We start from the raw sequence: 20740 nt of genomic DNA, 5'->3' as shown, positions 1-20740 counted from the left end.
GTAACTATGTTTAGAAAAAGCTTCACAATGTAGACATTGGTAGATAATGATACGACGTAAACAATTTGTCAATATATACTGATATATATTATCGAGAATATTAAACGCATAAAACATATCATATAAATTAAAAACCTTTTAAATTTTTGAGAATCTTATGCGTGAATCATTATTTTTACTTACAATTTTTTTTGCGTATTTACTGAAGTCCGAAATATTTTAAATACTTTATGTAAAAAAATTTTTTTTGATAGCGCGGCGACAATTTCTGTCAAATTTTTATAAAAAAACTAATTTTATTATGTTAATGTGAGTACACAAATAACATGAGCAATGCATGTAATTTGCTCTTACTATTTATAGAAGTTCAAGAAATTACATGATAAAATATTGAATAACTCAGTATCTTATCATTTCAATTCAACATTTGAATAGTTTTATGAATGCATCAATTATTTTAACATGATCATAATTAGACAATAAGTTATTGTAACTGCATAATAATTTTAATAATGCAATTACTATAATTGCATGTGATGCATAATCGTCTATAAGACCACAAATAGCCTGTATCCACATACGCGACAACCAAAAAGGATCGTGTTCGTAAATATCGTCAATCTTTTAAAATTAATGAATGCTAAAATGTTCGTTAATTACATTGTTGCATCGTATTTGACCTGATATATCGAGAGGTTATACATTTTTGATAAAGAGCAAACAGCTCAAGGTTGTTAATGATATCATAATGTTATTTGTTAACATGAAACAACAACGATAAAGATGTAGATTATCCTTTCTGCGATTACTCTAGCTACTTTCTGAAATATGTGCTATAACAAATACAGCCGTAATTGCACGTATAACTAATGTTTCATGAAACTCGATGTCATTAATATCAACTATATGGATAGTTAAAATACGAAATTAGCACAATCACAAAATTGTTGTATGCTATTTGAAATTGATTATCATTCTGAACGAGGACGATTTTTTGACGTAGACGCTTCCTGCAATCATAAGTCTATTTATATTCCGAATCGTATTTTATAAGGTATCAGGATTGACGTTAGGTAGTAACTGGCTTAGCAAAGGCAAAATATCATGGGTCGCGGTGATGTCATACGTATTTGAAGTAAATTTTACATATGTATTGAACAAATTATGTGATAATATGTAGGTATTACATGATGTAATGAAGAACGACGTGATGACAGATATGAAAATACTTGACAATTAATCTTATATATAATACATATTTTTTTATTATACGTGCAATTTTATTTTAACGAAAAGTTAATTCAAGATATGAATAGCTTATTCGAATAAACGTAAATATTATTTATAATTATTTAGAGATGCGTACAATAGCGAAATAATTTTTTGTTTTCTTACAGATATCTAAAACTATAATGCAGTTATCACCGACAACTATAAATAATATTAATTACTTTTATAGATAAATCAATGCAGAGATTGTGAGATAGATATAACTTTTGAAAAAAATTTGAACTGAAATTCTCTTGCCGCAGAAATATTAGAATTGAACTCCACGTTTAAGTTTTGTTTTTTCTTTAAATTCGATTATTGGCATTGAAAATTGTATTTAATTTCGAAAAGTTGTTTCAAGTTTATATACATATTTATTAATATTATTAATATTATATATTTCATATACATATATACAAAACTAGCTAGTGGACGGCGCTAACTTCTCGTCATATGCCATTCTTTCGCATAGCTTCACGTGCATTCCTACTCACGTGACGGGTTATACGTGCAGACATAGGGAAGAAGAAGACTTGTGAAGGAACGAGAGGTCGAAAGAGCGATCCCGGCAAAGCTCCTTAGTATTACGTATTATTGAACTCGGCTCTCTTAAAGCTGAAGTCTTAGGACGCGCAGCGTCGCTTTTAGCATTTAATGTTCAGCGATTGTAACGCTCGACAAAACAACCCTCCGAGCGGGAAATATGCCATGGAGATGTTTACGGTAAAAGCACATTTGGCGCGTTACATTGCGCGAAGTGTCGATGTTCGCGTGATTTATTCGCACGCGGCGCTTGGTTTAACAAAGAACGTTCAAGTTAAACGTAGCGCTTGTAAATATCATTTTGCTCGGTGATCGAATAATTCGGACAATTTGAATCTGCAGATCTAAAGATATGTCTGACCTGCTTGAATTTACTTCAGATCCTATAAAGTTCGAATTTAAATTTTTTGACGTATTGCCGTATTATAGAAAGAAAGGCTCGTGAAAAACTTCTTTTTCGTTTCTAATGCGTACTGCGTTTCCACACAGAAAAAAATTATTCTCAAATGAAAACTTATGTATTCAAATTAACGCGATCATTGTTTCATATATAAGCAACAATATATAATCTTCTCAGAGGAATTTGAAAATCTTGAATTTCAAAATATTATAGTCTTATTTCAATACTATAAGTGTTATTTCAAGAATATAATATAATTGTTCTGATAATTTTATTCTAAGAAAATTATAATCTTCGATTTGAACATGTAGTATTTTCTATCCAACATTCTTACCTTTCCATTCGAGAAAATTATTCTTAAATAACAAGAATATCATTTTCTTAGTTAAACTATATAAAATTTTAACGTTTATTTAAAAACTTAATTTTAAATTAAAACTATATAAATCTTTATTCAAATAAATTTTTTTTATTTAACGCAATATAATTCAAGATTTTCGTTTTGAAGCTAAAGATATTGTCAAAACAAAATAATATTCTTTTTTCCGTGCAATTTTCTTTGCTGTTCGAACTGCTCGAAATATTTAAACTGGATACTCTCTGAACAAATCGAACATACAATATGTTCGAATCTTTTGTCCGAGTCCTAGTTAAACGCACGTTGCATTGTTATGAAAATAGAATTACTTAATGCCGCGAAAATGGGAGAATTAATAGCGCGACGCGTCATCGTGCTCTCACGCGGTATACGCGGATAAAGCACAGATTTATCCGCGAATTACGCTGCTCGCTCGTCGATGACACGTACAAACGTACTTATCCGCGACACTTTCTCGTAGCGCGAGGCTAACGGGCTCTCGAGATGTCTCGATACTTCATGCTTCGAGCGATCCAATCGTTTCCAATCGTTACGCAATCGCGAAATAAATTATCATTCCACTGTGCGATGTATTTTATATAGTATATCCTATGTTTATCCCGTGCGTGTATGCATGCTGGTCGTTTTATACATTTATATGGTGTCGCAATTATTTGGAGATCGAAACATCATAAAGTACAAATTGTTGTATACAAGATTTATATTTATTCGAAACTGAAAGATTATTGCCTGTTATGTTCAAAAAGTCATTAAAGCTGCAAGTGTGTATTATTTCTGCATTATGCGATTACAATTAATTATTTAACGCACGCAATTTCGCAAAATTGTCCAAAATGTAGGATAATCAGTATCAGCAATAGGATAATCAGAATCAGAAATATTTGCTCTCTCAATAAATGTAATTTAATTGAATGAATTGCGTACATATGTATCTCTAAACCATACTGCAAATTTAATCGTTATAAAGAGATATTTCACATCAGTTAAAAGTTTGCTATAAACGAATGCAGAATTATTTACTTCGTTATATGTGATGTCGTCCATCAACTTGTTGATAAACAGAAATCTACTCAAATTAATTTCAAAGCGGTATGCTCAGCTCACTTTCGAGAGCCTGATAAGAGTTTCTTCACCGTTTCAACGAAACAATAAGGAACGGAAAATTTTTATCATCGTTTAAAAGGATAATGTCCCGCCGTATGATGATCGAAAGAATGCTTCAGTAGTTGAAGTCGTTATGAACTTCGCCAATGAAACCATCAAGGGTTTGCTTAACCTCGGCAAGGTCGCAACGTTTTTTCGAAATCCCTTCGTTTTCCCTCTCTCTCTTTTAATCAAGGCTCCTTTTTCTTGTCCCCCACGCTTTCGTCCATTTTCATGTCCATTTTCGTTTTCTTTCTCCGTGTCACGTTGTTCGTCTGTCCCTCACCAAACTAATCGATATTTCTCCGTCTTTCCTCTTTCCACGTATTCTTCTCTCCCTATCATCGGGTGTGAGTTATACATTTTGCAAAAATAACAGGGTCGACCTCGGTCCAACGTGACGTCAATGATTCGGCAGTTAATTTAACGGCCGTTGGATCCCAACGGGCATGCTTTCTTACGCACATAGGCGCGAATTTGATAGTCTCCCTCTTTCTCTGCTTTCACTTCAAACGTTATATCTTCATTTAGGACCCTACGCACAAAATTTCTTGAAATTCGTGACGACGACAGAAATTTCTTATTTTTTGCTTGAGAAAACATTCATTACATTCTCAAAAGCACTGTAATAAGGTACAGCACGTTTTGTTTACAAATTAACTTGATACTTGTAACAGAAAGGTGATGTAGCACGAAGCAATTAACACTTTAAGTATAACGTTAAAAGATTGATATCGCAATCTATTTTTTTTTTAATTGCAATTGAAATAATGTTGACTATATGTATTTTTTACAGATTTTATTTATTATTAAAAATTTAGTATTAAAAATATTTTTGAAGACACTTTCTTGAAGACTCAAAAAATAATATTTGACATAAAAAATACTGCAAATAAGTAAAGAGAGGATATTATTTTGTCAATGTACTTAAAGAATTGTACTTTTGTACATGTATTATTGTGTTAATTTAACAGAATGACAAAAAGTAAAATTTCGTACGTTATTTATTATTGCAAATTATTAAAGAAAATTCTTTACATATATGTATCTTCAGTCTTGACTGCATATGCACGGTAAAATACTTCGGCATATGTACGGGTTAAAAGTTGTATGCTAATTTATGATAATCGTTATATTTAATGCTATAACCGTTGACGGTTACATTGCGAATCACGTTGCGTCACGAAGGTCTAATAAAGTGAAGTTCAAGGACTTGGATGAATGTCGCAATGTGCAGTGCCTCGCGACTGCGCGACTATCGCGTAATTATGAAACGAGTTTTGCATAAAATTTGCTAAAATAAGGTGTGCGCTCGATGAGCGCACATATGCATAAAACGAAGGCGAAATAAACACAAAAACGATTATATAACATTAGCAGATTCCGTGTTGATTTCTCTCCCTTAAAAATTTCACACGCGGGAGAGCCGCTCGCGTAATTCGCGTGAAATTTTTACGTCGTTTTTTAGCGATTATTCTATTAAAGGAAAAGTAGGCAATGGAGTTGTGTGTATTCACGAGTCCGAGATAGTGAAACGGATGCGCGAGTTTAACTTTTAAAACAACTCCTCGACGAATCAAGACCTGTTTACGACCAGGGAATTATCCGCCGCGGAGAGATAGTTATACGTGGAAAAATTACGGCAAGTTACGCGATAAATTGCCCGCAGGAGCCGGGAGGGGGTTAAAAAAAAAAGGGTACGACACGTGACGCCGGAGTGGGACGTATCAGCGCGGACGCTAGTCAACGCACCGAAGATCAATGACCAATGACGTCACGGTTGGTTCGCATTGCTCGTGTACGTAACCGCTCGCGTTACTGCACGCGCGCGCACTAAGATCATCCACACGCAACCCGCACGTATCACGGTAGTAAAATAGCATACGAGAAGTTCCTCGCGTTTCATCTCTCGATCTCGAGTGCCCTTTTTTCCCTCAAATCCCTCGCGTCAGACGCTGTCATTTCGTTACCGGTAAACTTTTGTTATTTTTTACTCTTTCTGGCTCAACCTCCTCTCTCGCTCGCTGTCTTTTTCTCTCTAATCATCTTTTATTGCGCATAATTTCTTACATCATGTACGAGAAAACAATTTTTATACGAACTATGAAGATACACGATCACGTTCTAGAAGAATCCAGCTTCTAATTGCGAGAAACTTTTGGCCGTCTTTTTACCCACTCAATTTTCGTTTAAATACTTAATTTTTTCACACACGGTGAGGTTGCTTCGTGTTACTTAACACATCTTAAAATGTATTCTACTATTAATTATTACATTTTCCCTTATTTTTAAACTTTTTTGTTCCTTACTCTCTCTCTCTCTCTCTTTCTCTTTAAATTACATAACATACTTGTGAATATAACGCATTTAACAGGTGCTCAGGTATTCTTTTACCTAAGCAATTGTAAAGCATGAAAATTAGCGGTTTGCACTCATTTTCTAGAAACATTCTTCCGTTCCCTCTCCCTTCCCTCTTTCTCTTTCTCTCGCAGTTTACATTTTATATGAGAAAGAACTATGTTGATGATATTCTCATCGTGCGGACGATATTCCCACGCAGAGAAACCATATGAACCATATAGTCTACAGCAATGTTCGTCGTTTACATGTGTAATCTACGCGTAGATTATCTGAACTATTATTTCATACCAGCCTCGGGCATCTCCATGCACAAACAATAAAAGCGTGCGTGGGATATCCAAGGAGAGCTTCAGGCTTGTGTATGAGAGATGTCGCGGAATACTTTTTTTTTTTCACTCGCTTCGAAATTAGTGACGTGACGCCTCGTTATTCCGGTTATCTCGGACTTATCGCGTTTCTCTTTGGTAGATAAAAGTCGCTGCATGCAGTGTACTTTAGTCATCTCGCATAACATTTTCCTGTCGCAACTTCGATGACATATCGGCATGACAATTCTTGTCCGCGTCCCGGGTTATCGATAAGTGAGATACTCGTGAAGTACTCAACAGCATAATCTCGACAGATGCCGTATCGAGAGAAAAGATATCGAGAGAAAGGAGTTCGAAGCTGAAAGATGTTAGAATGGGTCAAGCAGATTGAGCACCACAGTTGGTTTTATTCTGAATGTAGTACTTTGAAAAGATCCTAAGTATCTTTGTAGACATTGTGCCAACTTAAAAAGGATTATTATTATAGTGACGCGATATTGCATCGTGATCATAACAATAGATATATAGATATAACAACAAATGTCTGTGAATAGCGACGAGATAGCGCTTGGACTGACATTTATTTTGTTTTTTTTTTCCTTCGGACGAGTGAACGTTTCAATTACAGACATTTAGATGTGTAAAATTGTATGTTAGAAAATTAAATTGTACTTAAATATCAAAATTATATGAAATCAATTATATTAAATTATACATTAGAAATTTAAATTAAATACAGAAAATTAAATTATACATCCGATGCTTAATTCTGGTAGATATCTGATATATAATTTAATTTTCTGCAAATTCGCGAATTGCGTGCCAGCGCGAGGGAAATTTCGTATCGCATTGTCTTTCTATCATTCAATCTGACGCACTTTACTTAACGTTTTCGACATAATTGCAGTGTTTCGCGCGTTTTCCATTACAACACACGATTACATGAAACATGCCGTGGCGCGATAATAAAAGAATAAAACGTAAAATAAAACAAAAGATAAATCTACACAGTATCTTAGCGCAATACAGTGTTTGCTTTTCTTCAAGTTGGGAGATTTAAATATTTAGAAAACATTTTTTAAGATAAGATAATGTTTTAATGAAGGATTTCATTAGTACACGGAAAAAAATCTGTAAAAAGGGACTTGTTTCAATTACACGGTGTAGTTGCGGGCTGCCAACTACACAAATGATTCATGCAATTTATTTGTTATTGATTGCAATATTTTTATGCATATTAAATGAATTATGTATATAATTAAATCAATGACATATAATATTGTAGTGAATACATATCAGAGTGTAACAAATTTTTAAAGTTGAGAATTAAATACTTTATAATTATGTAATAATCCTAAATATAAAATTACAATTGCATTTCAATATTAATCATGTACAACTTATATTTGATTTGATTAAATATACAGATGAATGTATAAGTTATATATTTGCATAATTTATACATATAATTGAATTAAGCGTTGATTTTTGTTTTAAAAATAAAAAAGTGATTATTTTAAAAACATTTTTACACACATTTAAAAACAGAATTTGCTTTAATTAAAGAATAATATTGCATTAGTTTAATATTAAAGGTACTTGTATTAAATTAATTTTTTCTTTTAATAAGTTTTTGTCTACTTTATCCAAAATAAATTTAATTTAATTTAAACATATTTTATTTTTCTCAAATAAAAGTTTTCACAATTCTGTTCTTCTGAATCTTTTTTATAGACTGACATATTTCAGTCTAGTATTATATGTCGATGGCGAAACTTGCTTCCTTTTGCGAGCTTTTTTTATTCATAAGAAGTGCATTTTGTATATTTTATTCTTCAAGCTACCGTATGTTTCTTTTTGTTACGCGTTTCATTTTCATTTTTCGACGTTGTCCATACGTCGAATGGTGAAAACAATGACGAGTCGCGCGCGGGGATTCCCGGATGCGCGCGCGATCGCGAAATCGAAACCCTCCTTCACTCCTCTCCCCTTCCCCCTTCCTCTATCCCGTTCCTCAGCCGACGTACATAACTGCCGGTGCACCCGATGCGGCACCGACCGACGATAGTCGGGTACAACGACCCCTGCGACACGAAACTGGGACATCCTCGACTCTTCTGCGACGTTGTCTCTACTCGTATATACACGGTGACCTCATTTTCCAGTTACGGCGACGACGATCCTACAACCGTGGCGTGCGTTGCCTTCGTCCAAATGAAGGCCGAATATTCATTTCGATTTTCATTCTCCCCGTCCGCCTCGTGCCGGCGCTCGTAAACGGAAGTCGCGGGGTTCCCCGAGCGATTTGAAGCGTCGCGCGTCGTCGCTCCGTTTCCGTCGGCATATTAACGCGTGCGACAAAGCCAATGTGAATGACGAAAAAGTTTTTCTTATAGAATTACGCTCGATAGTAATGCAATCAATAATGATTAAAACTTCAACTTATTAATAATTAACGCGCATAAGCATTGTGTTTTTATTTCTCAATGTACTTCTCATTTGTCGATTGATCTCGGTATCACATTGAATTAATTATTTCAATGTGTAAAATAAGGCCAATATTTTTTTTTACAATTTTGATATTGCCAACAGCTTCGAAGACATAAAAAATAATCAAGATTTTTTTAAGCGCGCGAGCTACATATTATTCTCTCATGTTTTTATTCTTAAAGCTCCTGATCCGTCAGTCATACTGAATTTGTGACGTCATAGACGAGAAATGATACGTTTAACAACTACATTTTTGTGTCCGTGCTGTATCATCATAATTCTTGGGCTGTAACTTGTGCTTATAAAATTCTCACAGTTATATATTGATCATCAAGGAGAAAGGATAGCATCTGCTATATTTTAAAAGTGTATTAAAATAACTTTATGTACTACTTTATCCAAATTTATTTTTATTTGCATGCAAAAATTGGATTATCAAATATGTTCTTTCTCGTCTTTGACGTGACAAATTCCAATGGCTGCGGCGAGGGGCCAGGAGCCTTAAATATTATTCTCTTACATTTTTATAAATTTAACATTTGTTGTTTGCTCCGTTTGCCCGGCTTTCCTTAAGGCCAATGTGTTTGACATTAAACATCTGGAAGATGTAAGAAAGATGAAATAATCAATTACGTCTTTCCTACGAAGGGTCTCAAATTGTCTAAGTGCATGACAAGTGGCCATTCAGCCGAGAGAAAGTGGGCGAATTACCGCGAGGTACTTGTGTAGGTCGACTCATACTTTCGACGCGGCACGACGGGTCAAGCCAACACAGCTGTCGACGCGACTGTCGGGACGTCCTTCCTTTTCTTGTCGGTTACCACCTGCACACGTCCTTCAATCGCCATCCAGGCTACAAACGCCACGGTGTATCCGGCGTCCACCCTCGCGCTAGCATTTTCGCATTATTATCTGCTGTTTTGCTATATCAAGCTGGCCTTAAAGCGGGACTAAAACGGCAAATGACTCGAATACTAATAGATCGGGGATTCCCTCGGCTTATTAATTTATCCAAAGTTGATTAATAGCGCTCATCAATGCCGTTTCACATTACACGATGGCTAATGGTTTTTTCTGTTATACGAAAAAAACTCGTCGGTGAAGGGTGCGTCAAGCGCACACTTTTTTTTTCTCTTAATTGTAGGTTTCTCGGCGAATTGTAATAAAAAATGAAGCTATGAATATGACACTTCTTGAGAATAAATTTGAATTATCTGTTCATGCTATATTTAAAGTCACTGAAAGATGAGGAAGTTTTATTAAAAACGAGCGCAGTAGTCCCGATTACGTACGTCCTACAGTGTAGAATTTCCGGATCAGATTTTCCAATTAGTACATCAATTGCTTTAGTAGATTTGATACTACCTGGTGAAACGGCGAGAAACGTACGAATATTTCGAGTTGGATTTGATTCACGCGAATGTGTGCAGAAATAGAAAAATCGCTTTCTTTTTAATTACTAGAATTCATTATGGCGATGAATCCAGCTAATCATATTAGAAGTCGAACTATCGTAAACGAAACGTTTACGACAAGCATGAATGAGCGTGTCCTTTTTCCTTTCGTGTACCTATACAAGAGATAGAACGATGTGAATTTGCGGTCGTTCGTACTTACGATGTCAACGCTCAAAGTGAATAGTCCATTGGTTCGCATTCGTTCATTTGATCGCAGAATTCGATCGCAGAGCACGTGCACGGTAGGACTCGGGAAGAACGGATACGCGAGCAACTGGTAGCACGCCGTTTTCGTTTGCACGCGAAAAGGTGCACCTACCATTCTATCGATAGGGCGTTACCGAGATTGGGCGGTTCGAATCGCGTGTCTGGCGAACGTGCGATCCGTCGCCTACGTGCGGTCGTTAAACACACAACGGTAACTGCGCTTCGCGTGTCACCGTAAATCCGTCGAATCCTGTCTCATTAAAAAGAATGATAAACGAAGCAGACGGAAGACGGATGTAGACCGAGAAAAGGGGAGGGGGGGAAGGAGTTGTCCGCTTATTTATCGTCGGTCTCTCTAACTTTGACTTCTTGACTTTTCCCTCAAGCGGCTATATTTCATTGCGGGGTACGTTTACTTCTTATCCCACACAATATCGTGGCGCGGCGACCGGCCTGACGTTACAAATGGGAAAGTTCCGTAAACTACGCCGTCGTTAGTGATACATGAATCACGCACGCTTGTAGTAACATACGCTATAGCACATCATTTAGCTCGTGTACGTCTATAGTAACTATATCTCACAATCTTTGCAATCCTGCTCGCATCTTCCTCTCTCGACCCCCTCGCTTGCATGCTGTTAAGTTTCACGGCGTGCGTGATCCAATTTGTTTTAATCTTTTTTTTTTTTTAGATACAAATTTTTGTTGCGATTATTTTTCGCGTTAATAAAAATTAACATTCGCGTGTTGTGGAAAATTATGCAATTTTTTTAAACGGTCATTACAGAAGCTTATATTGTATAATGTCGCTTGCAGGTTACGTTTTGTAATATTGGTGACTAAAAAAAGTGCTATATTAATATTTTTCACTGCAATAATAACATTTTTATTCAGTTTGTATAAAAATAATGACATTCAGAATTTCTTTTTCACGTAATAAAGTTTGTTTTACATTAAAATATTTGAATGATGACAATTATTCTTTTGTAAAACATGGAATATGACATTTGCAAATAGAATATAATTTTTCTTTTATCGTACATTCTACAGAATGAAAACTTTATTGTAAATTTTTACTACATTTTCTTCGTACATTTTTCTTACATTAAATACATGAACGTTCGTCAGATGATTTAGATGAAGAGTGAAGAAGGGAACTTTTAATAAATGACAAAGGGCGAACTTGTGAAAGAATTTCTGAGCGTATACATGGAGAAATTTTAAGTATTATAAAGTCTCGTAGCTTCGAGGTATTTCATCTCCGAAATATAATCGAATGAAATCAAGAAAAAAGTATATATAAGCAACAAAATAACGCAGCTATTTATATTATCAAATGGACATAAAACGGATAAAAATACAATCAATTTAAAAGCTACCACAAACATTCGACTTGTTAAAATTAAATCGACATTAAAATGAGTATTTTCATTACATATTTAAATACGGCGGCTTGATTTGCATTTTATACAATTAATGCAGTCTCTGCAAATTAATTTGAATATTTATCGATTGTTTTTTATAGGAATACGATGTTTAGTTGTGCAACATAAATGAATGTAAATATTTAATACATCGATCGAGTAACTTTCTTTTTTTAAAAAGCGGTCTCTTTAATTCAGTTCTCCTGAACCTTAATTCAGAAAGTTTTCCTGAAATGTCGCATGCACCTGACTACGCATTCCACTCTTATAATTGTTTCACACAGCAGGCTAAATAAGTCGGAGTAGGGGTTTAATTAATAATACATTTTCATTTAGCGTAACGTAACGATCTTGACATAAGGTAATGAGGCCATCGATCGATAGCACTCTCTGCTTAGACAATAAACTCGTAACTCGTAAATCTTAAAACAATCAAATCATGAAGTTTCGTTTAACGACGAGATCGAGTAGTTACAGTGCTGACATTAAAAATGCTAACAGGCTGTACTTGTCAAAAATAAAATAGCAGATATGTGTGCGGAGAAACAGGTGTAAAAAACAACTATACGTTTTAAATGCGCTTTATATGACTTTCGATTTCTTCATATGTTTAATTCAATTTTATGATTTTTTTTCTATACTGAAAGTTGATATATTTTTTAATAACTTTCTGTAGTTTCAACTTGATGTCGAGTATCGATTCTACTCATTAGAATAATATTTTAGAAGTATGATAAATCTACAATAAAATAAATTTGTACGATAATACATTATCATACATTTATTATTACTTTATTACATTCTATTTGCAAATGCTAAAATAGTATAGTTGTTGTACTCCGTAACAATAAAATCATCACAAGTTTGATTTCAAGTAGGTGTCAATTTCGAAACATCCTGTATAGCTTGTGAATGCAATAATGTAGTAGATGCGCAGTGCTGATTCATGCTTCTCCGGAATATAGTATATTTACTGCTTTCAATGTATCTCGGATATGTCAGAGATATTTTATTAGTAATCGTGATTCCGTTGTGCATGGTAAATTCATAAAGCCATAAAATCGGGGACATTTGAGGATCGAAACGCATTATTTCTAGCGAGTCGTTCGTATGTGTATTATGATCGCGATCGCAATTACGAGTATTACGTGGCGTGTCTGACTCGTCGTGTCGTCGCCACAAAATAACCAATCCTCTCTCCTCCCTGCAATATTCTCTCGCACGTTCCATCGTAACAGCCAGCACTCGCGATGAATACCGCAGCCGTGTTCAGATTAAAATTCTATTAAAATATGCAATTCACTTTGAATAGAATGAGATTAAATAAATTGCGTGCATTAGCTGCTTGTCATTCTGAAGTTCAATTCCTTAAAACTTACAACATTCTTGATCTTTCATAATTGCAGTGTCGTTTTAATATTTTCGTTAGAGATGAATTATTCCAGTAATTTCTCTTACATATTTTTAAAAATTCATCAGGTATATGTATTTATTATATTATATATATTTTACATCATATATGTGTATATGTTTTTACATTATATATATATGTAAAAATTTTTCAGATTTCATATAAACAGATTTCTTGATGTCACAACCAAAATGTATCTCTAATTTTTATTATCTGCTTCAATTTTGGGTGTCGTATATAGAATTTGTACATTCTGCCTGTCAGTTACAATAGATAGATTAAGTGCAATACATATACATATTACAGTATTTGCTAATAATTTATCTACCTCAGCTAATTATTACACGCACATAATTTTTGTTCAAGTTGCAAGATCATTTGTTAAAAGTGTTATTATTATATCGTATTTTGCACAAGAATATTCTTGCGTGTGTACGCGTGCGTATGTTCTTGACTTCTAACTTATGTATTCATACACCGCACAAACTTTCTTTCTGTCTTTCTCTTTCTGTCATTATGTTCCGTCGTGACTCGACTCGCTATGCGACAATGTATATCGACGCGCAGGCAACGACGCGCGAGTACGTACATCACTCGTCTTACCATCGCCGCGATGTATGCGCAACGGTGTTACTTGTTGACAAGGGCGCGATGGCAGTCAGAGGAGAGATACGCTTGTCCGAGAGAGACCCGACATATATCTCCGCTTCGGAGAGACGTCAGAGCGCATCGTTTCCGCGTGATTCAGATTCTGGCAGGCCGTGCCAGGCACTCGTGCATGCACTGTGCTGCGAAGGTTTCCCGGTGTAATAAGACTCGAGACATATTACCACGATGACGAACGGAGGGAGGAGGGGCGGGGGGGAGTATTCGCGGGGCAATTCTCCATCCGAATCTTCCTGCGCGTCGTTACGTCACCGAGCGAGTCACTCCTAATGGAGTTCAATTATGATGGTAAGGACACAAACCGATATAAGAGATACGTTTATAATAAACCGAGGTTATCGACTGTAAAGTTCAATTGATGTTTATATTATACGTTAGCGTTATTTAATATCTCCATACAGGTCACCCGCGTGCGAGCCAATTCTGCTAAACAATCGCGTTTACCAGATATAAATAATTCGAAGAAATCACGCGTTTTCTCTGACCTACGGGTCACGTCGGTCAATCATTATGTCAATCAACGCTTCCCGCATCTTCGAAATTATTGATGGGAAATATCATTATACCATGCACAAGTTTTCCCTCGCTTCGTGTTAAGCTCGACCCTGACCTTTGGGTCGCTCGTGAGATTTTCGCGCGGGAGAGTGGCGCGTTCGTGGTCAGCCAGAGGCAGAGAGAGAGAGAGAGAAAGAGAGAATAAATAGTTTCGGGATAGATCAACGATCGCGCGAGAGCCAACGGCAAGGAGCCAACGGGCTCGCCGGACGGTTCCATCGGCGAGGAGCTTATAGTATTCGCCGCTATCGAATCGCCACCGGCAGATCTATAGACTCGCGCGACGCGGCGAGGCGCTGATAAATAATTGATCGCGCATCGACATGTTAAAGAATTTAAGAGGAGTATTTATCGCGGATATGTGCGCTACGCTGTCAATCCGTTTCGCACGAAACGTCATTCGCTGGCCTACATCGTCCGGGTACGCAAACGCCGCCGCGGCTTGGAAAAATTGCCAGTACGAGTCATCATCCGACACGTGCCCGGGCACACGAGGTCTCTCTTTCTCTCTCTCTCTCTCTCTTCCTCTCTCTCACATGCATGCAGTAAATGCGCGCGTTCACGACGGGTAAGAGAGACGATTTAATGTCGAGTGTGCATCGCGATGTGCTCGCCCACAATCGATCTACGTCCATGTACCTATGTAACAGGAAGAGAAGTTGAACTTTAGTGCGCTGTATTAGGGAGAGAACAAATCGACCAAAACAAAGTTTGAACTTCCTCCTCGACACGGAGGAGACAAACGATTTTGTCGATTGGATTATAAATAGCTGATCAAAGTCAGAATTTTTAGCAAAAAGCTCGAATTATATCTCTAATTTTGGCATCATGGAATTTCGAAGATTTCATTATATCTAAACACGCGCGTATTGTTGGTTTATGAGATTTGCCTCTCGTTAATGAGAAGGAAAAAATATCGAGATACATACGTACAGAATTTCATTCTCTTTAATAAATTGAATTTTCCGCAGGACGTATACGATTGAATATAATTACAGAAAAGAAGAGAACTATTAGAGAAAAATGAACAGCAGCGTGTAAGAAGATGTATGTCGGAAGACGGATTTGCTAATCATGATGTAATTATAGAAAGTCGTAAATACTATAAACATCATCATCCGTGTTCCAGTTTTACGTCGTCGCGATGGAAAATAAACCTTTCATGTAATTCCGCCGATACTTTCTCCGCGCGGTGGATTAGGATTTCAAATTCCCGTTTGACGTTTCGCTGCAACAAAAAAAGAAGAAGCAGCGGATTCCAAAGACACCCGGAGATGTAATCTGTAATCCCGTGTAACGGCCGGCTTGTACAAAGGTGCGATTGCCACGGGAGATATCTCGGCGCGCTAATTCGTTGACCCCGTCGGAACTCGTCGGCATTTCAGCGAATGAATTACGAGCGCGCGTCGTCGCGCAGGCACGCGTTTCCGGATGCGCGCGCGCGCATTTCTTTCCGCGTTTTCACGTTGCGTCGCGATTACTCGGCTCCGCGAGCTAGGACTCCGCGCTGGCGACGAGGAATTGCGAGGAATGCCGACGACGACGACGTTTGCAGCGGGACGGACGCAATTTGCGAACGACTATTTGGATTCCGAGCCGCCATCGCGCCAGTCGATGCTGTCCGCGATTGGCCGCAGTAATCTTCGCATCCGTCACTTTCCAATCGCCTCACGTGGGTAATTTGTCAACGGCTGACCTTTGTAACGTGATTAAACGTGAATTTGTGAAGTTTCACAGCGCCGTGCCGCAGCGCGACGCGCCGCGAACTGCCGTTTCACCGCGTCGCCGTTTTTTTTTTCCCCCTCGCCTCTTTCGTATCGCACAACGCGTAGACCCGGATTAATACCGGGATTAATACGGTATATATACGTAACACGTAATATTGCCGCGATTCTGAAATTTGCAAACCATCGATCAAAATGTTTTTCACGAGTCAAGTAATTCCGCAACTGTTGCCGCGCTCTCTTAGTAAGCAAATTTAATCATTTCAGTCTAAACTGTAATTTTTGCTTTATTTGCGTTTTATTATCGTTAAATAAGCAATTCATCATACGCGGTGAGATGCCCGTTTCCGCTACGAAAAGTTGCAACTGTTCTTGGAAGGTGTACAATATACGGCCGGGCCGGTTACATTGAAAATTTCGCGATCCAAGCTTGTCTATAGTTTATGTAAGGATAGCAAAAAGATGCATGTTGCAATTCCTGCTGTGTTCGTTAAAAAAAAAAACGGGTCGGTTTCAGCATTGTCGGATCTTGGTGCCTCACGGGTGGACGGTAAATGATAACGCGCGAATTCCACGCCGACGGCGCACCGCGGTCTCGGCGAGGTGATGGCGATTCCGCACCGGTGCTGTTATTCCACGATACCGAGGAAAAACGGGAAAGCCGAAAGGAAAAGAAAGCGAGAGAGAATTCCGTCGTAGCGCGACGCAGATTCGTAATGTCACCGAGTCTGCGCACGAGGATACGGCGTTTCAAACGCCGGCACCTGGGACCCGGCGCGGCGGAAAATAACAGCCGGCGAATTTTTCTCTATCTCTCTCCCTCTCTCGTAATAAAATCGAGCGGGGAGGATTAGGGATGTGAGAGGGTCAGGAAAAGAGTACTCTCTCTCTATTTTTCTCTCTCTCTCTCTCTCTCTCCCCCTCTCTCTCTCTCTCTCGTTTTCGTTGTATGTACGAATGAAATAGCGTAATGTAAACGCGACCAGTTTTGACGTGGGTTGACGACTGCGGGGTGTCGGGCAAAATCGATAGTACTTGGCGAGTCGCCGCCTCGTTGGTCCAGGCCATCTCCCCGACGCAAAGCGCGTGGGCGTCCAGAAATATATATCTATCTCCGTGACGTGTGTCTCTGGCCCCTCCTGGCGGCGTTCGTGCGTCGCTTCATGGCGTACACCGGGTGTTCCCGAGTTCACCGCTTGCCCGTGCGGCAACTTGGTGACCGAGGGAATCCCGCTGAGTTCTCTTTCCGAGTCACCGACCAATTCAATCCACTCGTGTACTTTCTATTTATCGTCTGTCGAATGAACAATTGCGTCTTATTTCTAGCCTGTTCTATCCCATAATATCTCGTAAGGGGGGGATTCAATTGTTTCGCGAAGAGTCATCTCGCGAATCTAATAATAACAACGAGGGACGTTAGAAGGAGACAATTTTTTTTTAATTTCGGATATTTTTCCATCGCGCATAAAACTCGTTGCGAAAAGGTCTGTAACTCTCGTGAGAGGGAAATGTTTCTCCGATATTTCGCAAAGAAAGATGAGTTTACTTTTTAATTTAGACAAGTGGCGCGTTTTCTACGAAAGATGTTCTAATATAGTCGGTGGAATTTCAGTTCGAATTAATATCACATATTGCTTCGCATTCCTCCATATACAGTACTTTTCACGTGAAAAAGACAAGTGGCAATTCAATTCTGCATAAAGCACTTTTCGGTATTCCAATTTATGTTTATTGCGACAAGACGTAAGTCGCTTTCTTTTTTTTTTTTCAACATCCAACGAAGTACAACCGAGGATTTACGCGTTTTTGCGAAACGAAATTGATTCGAATTGAGCCGTGAGATAGATATTCGTTAGTCGGCCGAGATTTCGTTATTATGCTTCACCGCTTAAGACAGATAACCGAACTCGACTGATCCTCGATTTCCCACGATTTCCCAGTCATTAATCCCAAATTATCGACACCCTCGATACCTTTGGGACACCCCGTATCCAAGGGCGGAAAGGAAGAGAGAGAGAGAGAGAGAGAGAAAGAGAGAGAACTGAATCGAATCTACCCTTACGAACTACGAGCTTCATTCAGAGCCGCCCCCGCATTCCAAGTGACGTCACGGAGCACTCAGTACCCCCGCGCGCGCGCACGAGATAGATAAAGCTTAAAAGAGTGAGAAAGACGGAGACGAAGCGATTGAGGATGCGCGCACACGATCTACGTCTAAGGTCCAGAATTACGTCTGCTAATGGTAGCAGGTAATGGTGGTGGTAAGAGGGCTTCGTACTGCCTTGCTCTCCTACAGCCCTCGCAAGTAGTATTGCTTCTGCTGCTACGGCCGCGCTGTTGTACCGCTGCTGCCACCACCAGTCCTTAGTCGTTCCTCCGCCTTTCACTCGTGCGGGTCTCAGTTCGCTGGTGTCCCTCATCAGCTGCGGGTCTCTTCGAACAACGCAATCAGCCCGACGTTGCAGTACCTGTTCAGTTTGACGTGTATATTTTTTTTTGTTCCTTTTAGACACACATACCCCGCATCTTTCGTGATTCTCTCGTGATTCTCGGCGCGCCGATTCACGTTTACGCGGTACCCGTTTGTTTTCCGTGCACCTGTGCAGCCATGAGTGCAACCAGTTACTTCGTTGCTATTGCGTCTTACGGAGCCCAGTGAGGAGCGTCGATCTAAACGGAACGCGCATCGCTCGAACTCGCTTCGAGTACGTTTCTCGAAGTTAAAGTACTGGATTTCAAGTGATTTATCACAATTCTCTGATTTACGAAAGAGATTTCTTTTACGAAGTTATCTCCTTTTTACGTTATCGCGCGTCAACGTTAGGAGTCAACGATACTGTTGAGCTACTGGTGACAGCGTGTCTAAATGGTGTGCGTTCCAAATCGCTACGATTTGTGCTTTTTCTTTGTTATCGTTTTAATATTTTAAAAGAAGGTGCTGGGATTGAAGATTCGCTCGTCTCTTCTTTTTTTTTCACTTGTGTGGACTAATCCTGCTGTTTATGATGCACGTCTGACGAGCGTGCGAAGTCGTCTCGTTGAAATTATCTAACAGGTGAGTTAGGACCGCTAAACCATCATTAGCGTAATGAGCTCACTGTTTTTAAAGTAGTACAATACATAAGCAAGAAGGAACTGAGCAAGAAAACCTGATCTATGGATTATTATATTTCAACATTTATTTTTCTAGATTGAAATTGAACATTTTTAGGGAATGTTGATTCTAAAACCGAGGTGAACGACACGGTTTTATGGAAAAAAATAACAAAACAAAACATAATGTACGCTTCGTCGAGAATAGACGAAAATGTCATGGAAACAGATATGTTTGAAAAAATTTGAAAAAGCCCTATTCTTTCGTGTTACAGCTCTCGTTAACAGCTCTCAATAAGCAGTAAAAGCGGGTTACATCCATGATGCATATATTATATCCATGATCTTGATTGTGCGTTAACATTTGACAGAGCAATGGCTCGCTTTGTTTCGAAGCACTATCAATAGCGGGGGCTTAAACAGGGAGCTGAATAAAACTGTAGCTGGGGTAAATTGGCGTTTTCGGATACGTAAAATGGCGGTACAATGACGCACGTTCATTGTACAGCTGTCGGCAAAGAACGGAAGTGTAGTGCGCCGGATATGCATCGTCGCTACTTTATCTAATCAATTCTCTTGAGTTTGTAACACTCGATCAGAACTAATTTCAGCAGTTTAATACAAAACTAAAATTCAGTATGGAGTTCTTAGTTCGCGAGACACGACCTTCGCTAAATCGACGTCAGCTTTCTCAGTATATACAGCGTTTTAGAACTCTCGCGGCGTCTTCTTTTGTTTTCATTGACTCCTTTCGCGATCTTCGATCGGCCGCGAATTTGAATTGTCACTTCTAATAAAGTTTTGACTCTTTTTTTTCACGACGTATTAATATGCAATATTTAATATTTGGGAGATTAAATAATAGCGTATCTAAACTTTATGTTGCGTTTCTAAGAGCTGCTTGAGATTAAAAACTAAAAACACTACATTTCTTTTGTGACGTCTTACTACAAATCTGGTTCGTGACATAATTGCTTTCAAAGAAAAAGAGAGAGAAGTGTACCTATTATCTAGAAACACGTATGATACACACACAATGAGGTCTGATAATAACCGATAGGCTGATTTCTGGCGACAAGTTGGCGCCGTATAAAGCTCTGCGCAGCAATCCGAATTCGAACGCGGGATACGAATTAGAATTTGTTACATTAGAATAGAATTCGTCATTGCGGTAGATACTAATTTTCATTTTTTGTCGAAAGGGAAGATTGGTTTTGATCATTAAAAGATCTCAATTCCTAGATTATGTTCTGATAAATTGCCGGTTAAATTGTTACGTATATTTGCGCTGCGTTTTATAATTTAGAAAA

At 38.1% G+C, this 20740-nt stretch overlaps 1 protein-coding gene across 3 annotated transcripts in view; it reads left to right on the top strand.

The window, feature by feature from the left end:
* LOC105836685 (terminal nucleotidyltransferase 5C) overlaps window positions 1-20740 on the top strand; it is a 110391-nt gene that overhangs the window by 85802 nt on the left and 3849 nt on the right. The window contains exon 1 of one of the 3 annotated variants that reach the window (XM_012680886.3): window positions 17836-19392. The exons of the other annotated variants lie outside the window; for them this stretch is intronic. The gene's annotated coding sequence lies outside the window, so the exon portion shown is untranslated. Of the gene's footprint in view, window positions 1-17835; window positions 19393-20740 lie in introns of those variants that run through there. 3 annotated transcript variants of the gene reach the window in all.

Source organism: Monomorium pharaonis, chromosome 2 (genome assembly GCF_013373865.1).
Source record: "Monomorium pharaonis isolate MP-MQ-018 chromosome 2, ASM1337386v2, whole genome shotgun sequence".
Classification (NCBI taxonomy): Eukaryota; Metazoa; Arthropoda; class Insecta; order Hymenoptera; family Formicidae; genus Monomorium; species Monomorium pharaonis.
Note: the sequence above shows the minus strand (reverse complement) of the source record. Positions and strands in the feature narration are given on the sequence as shown.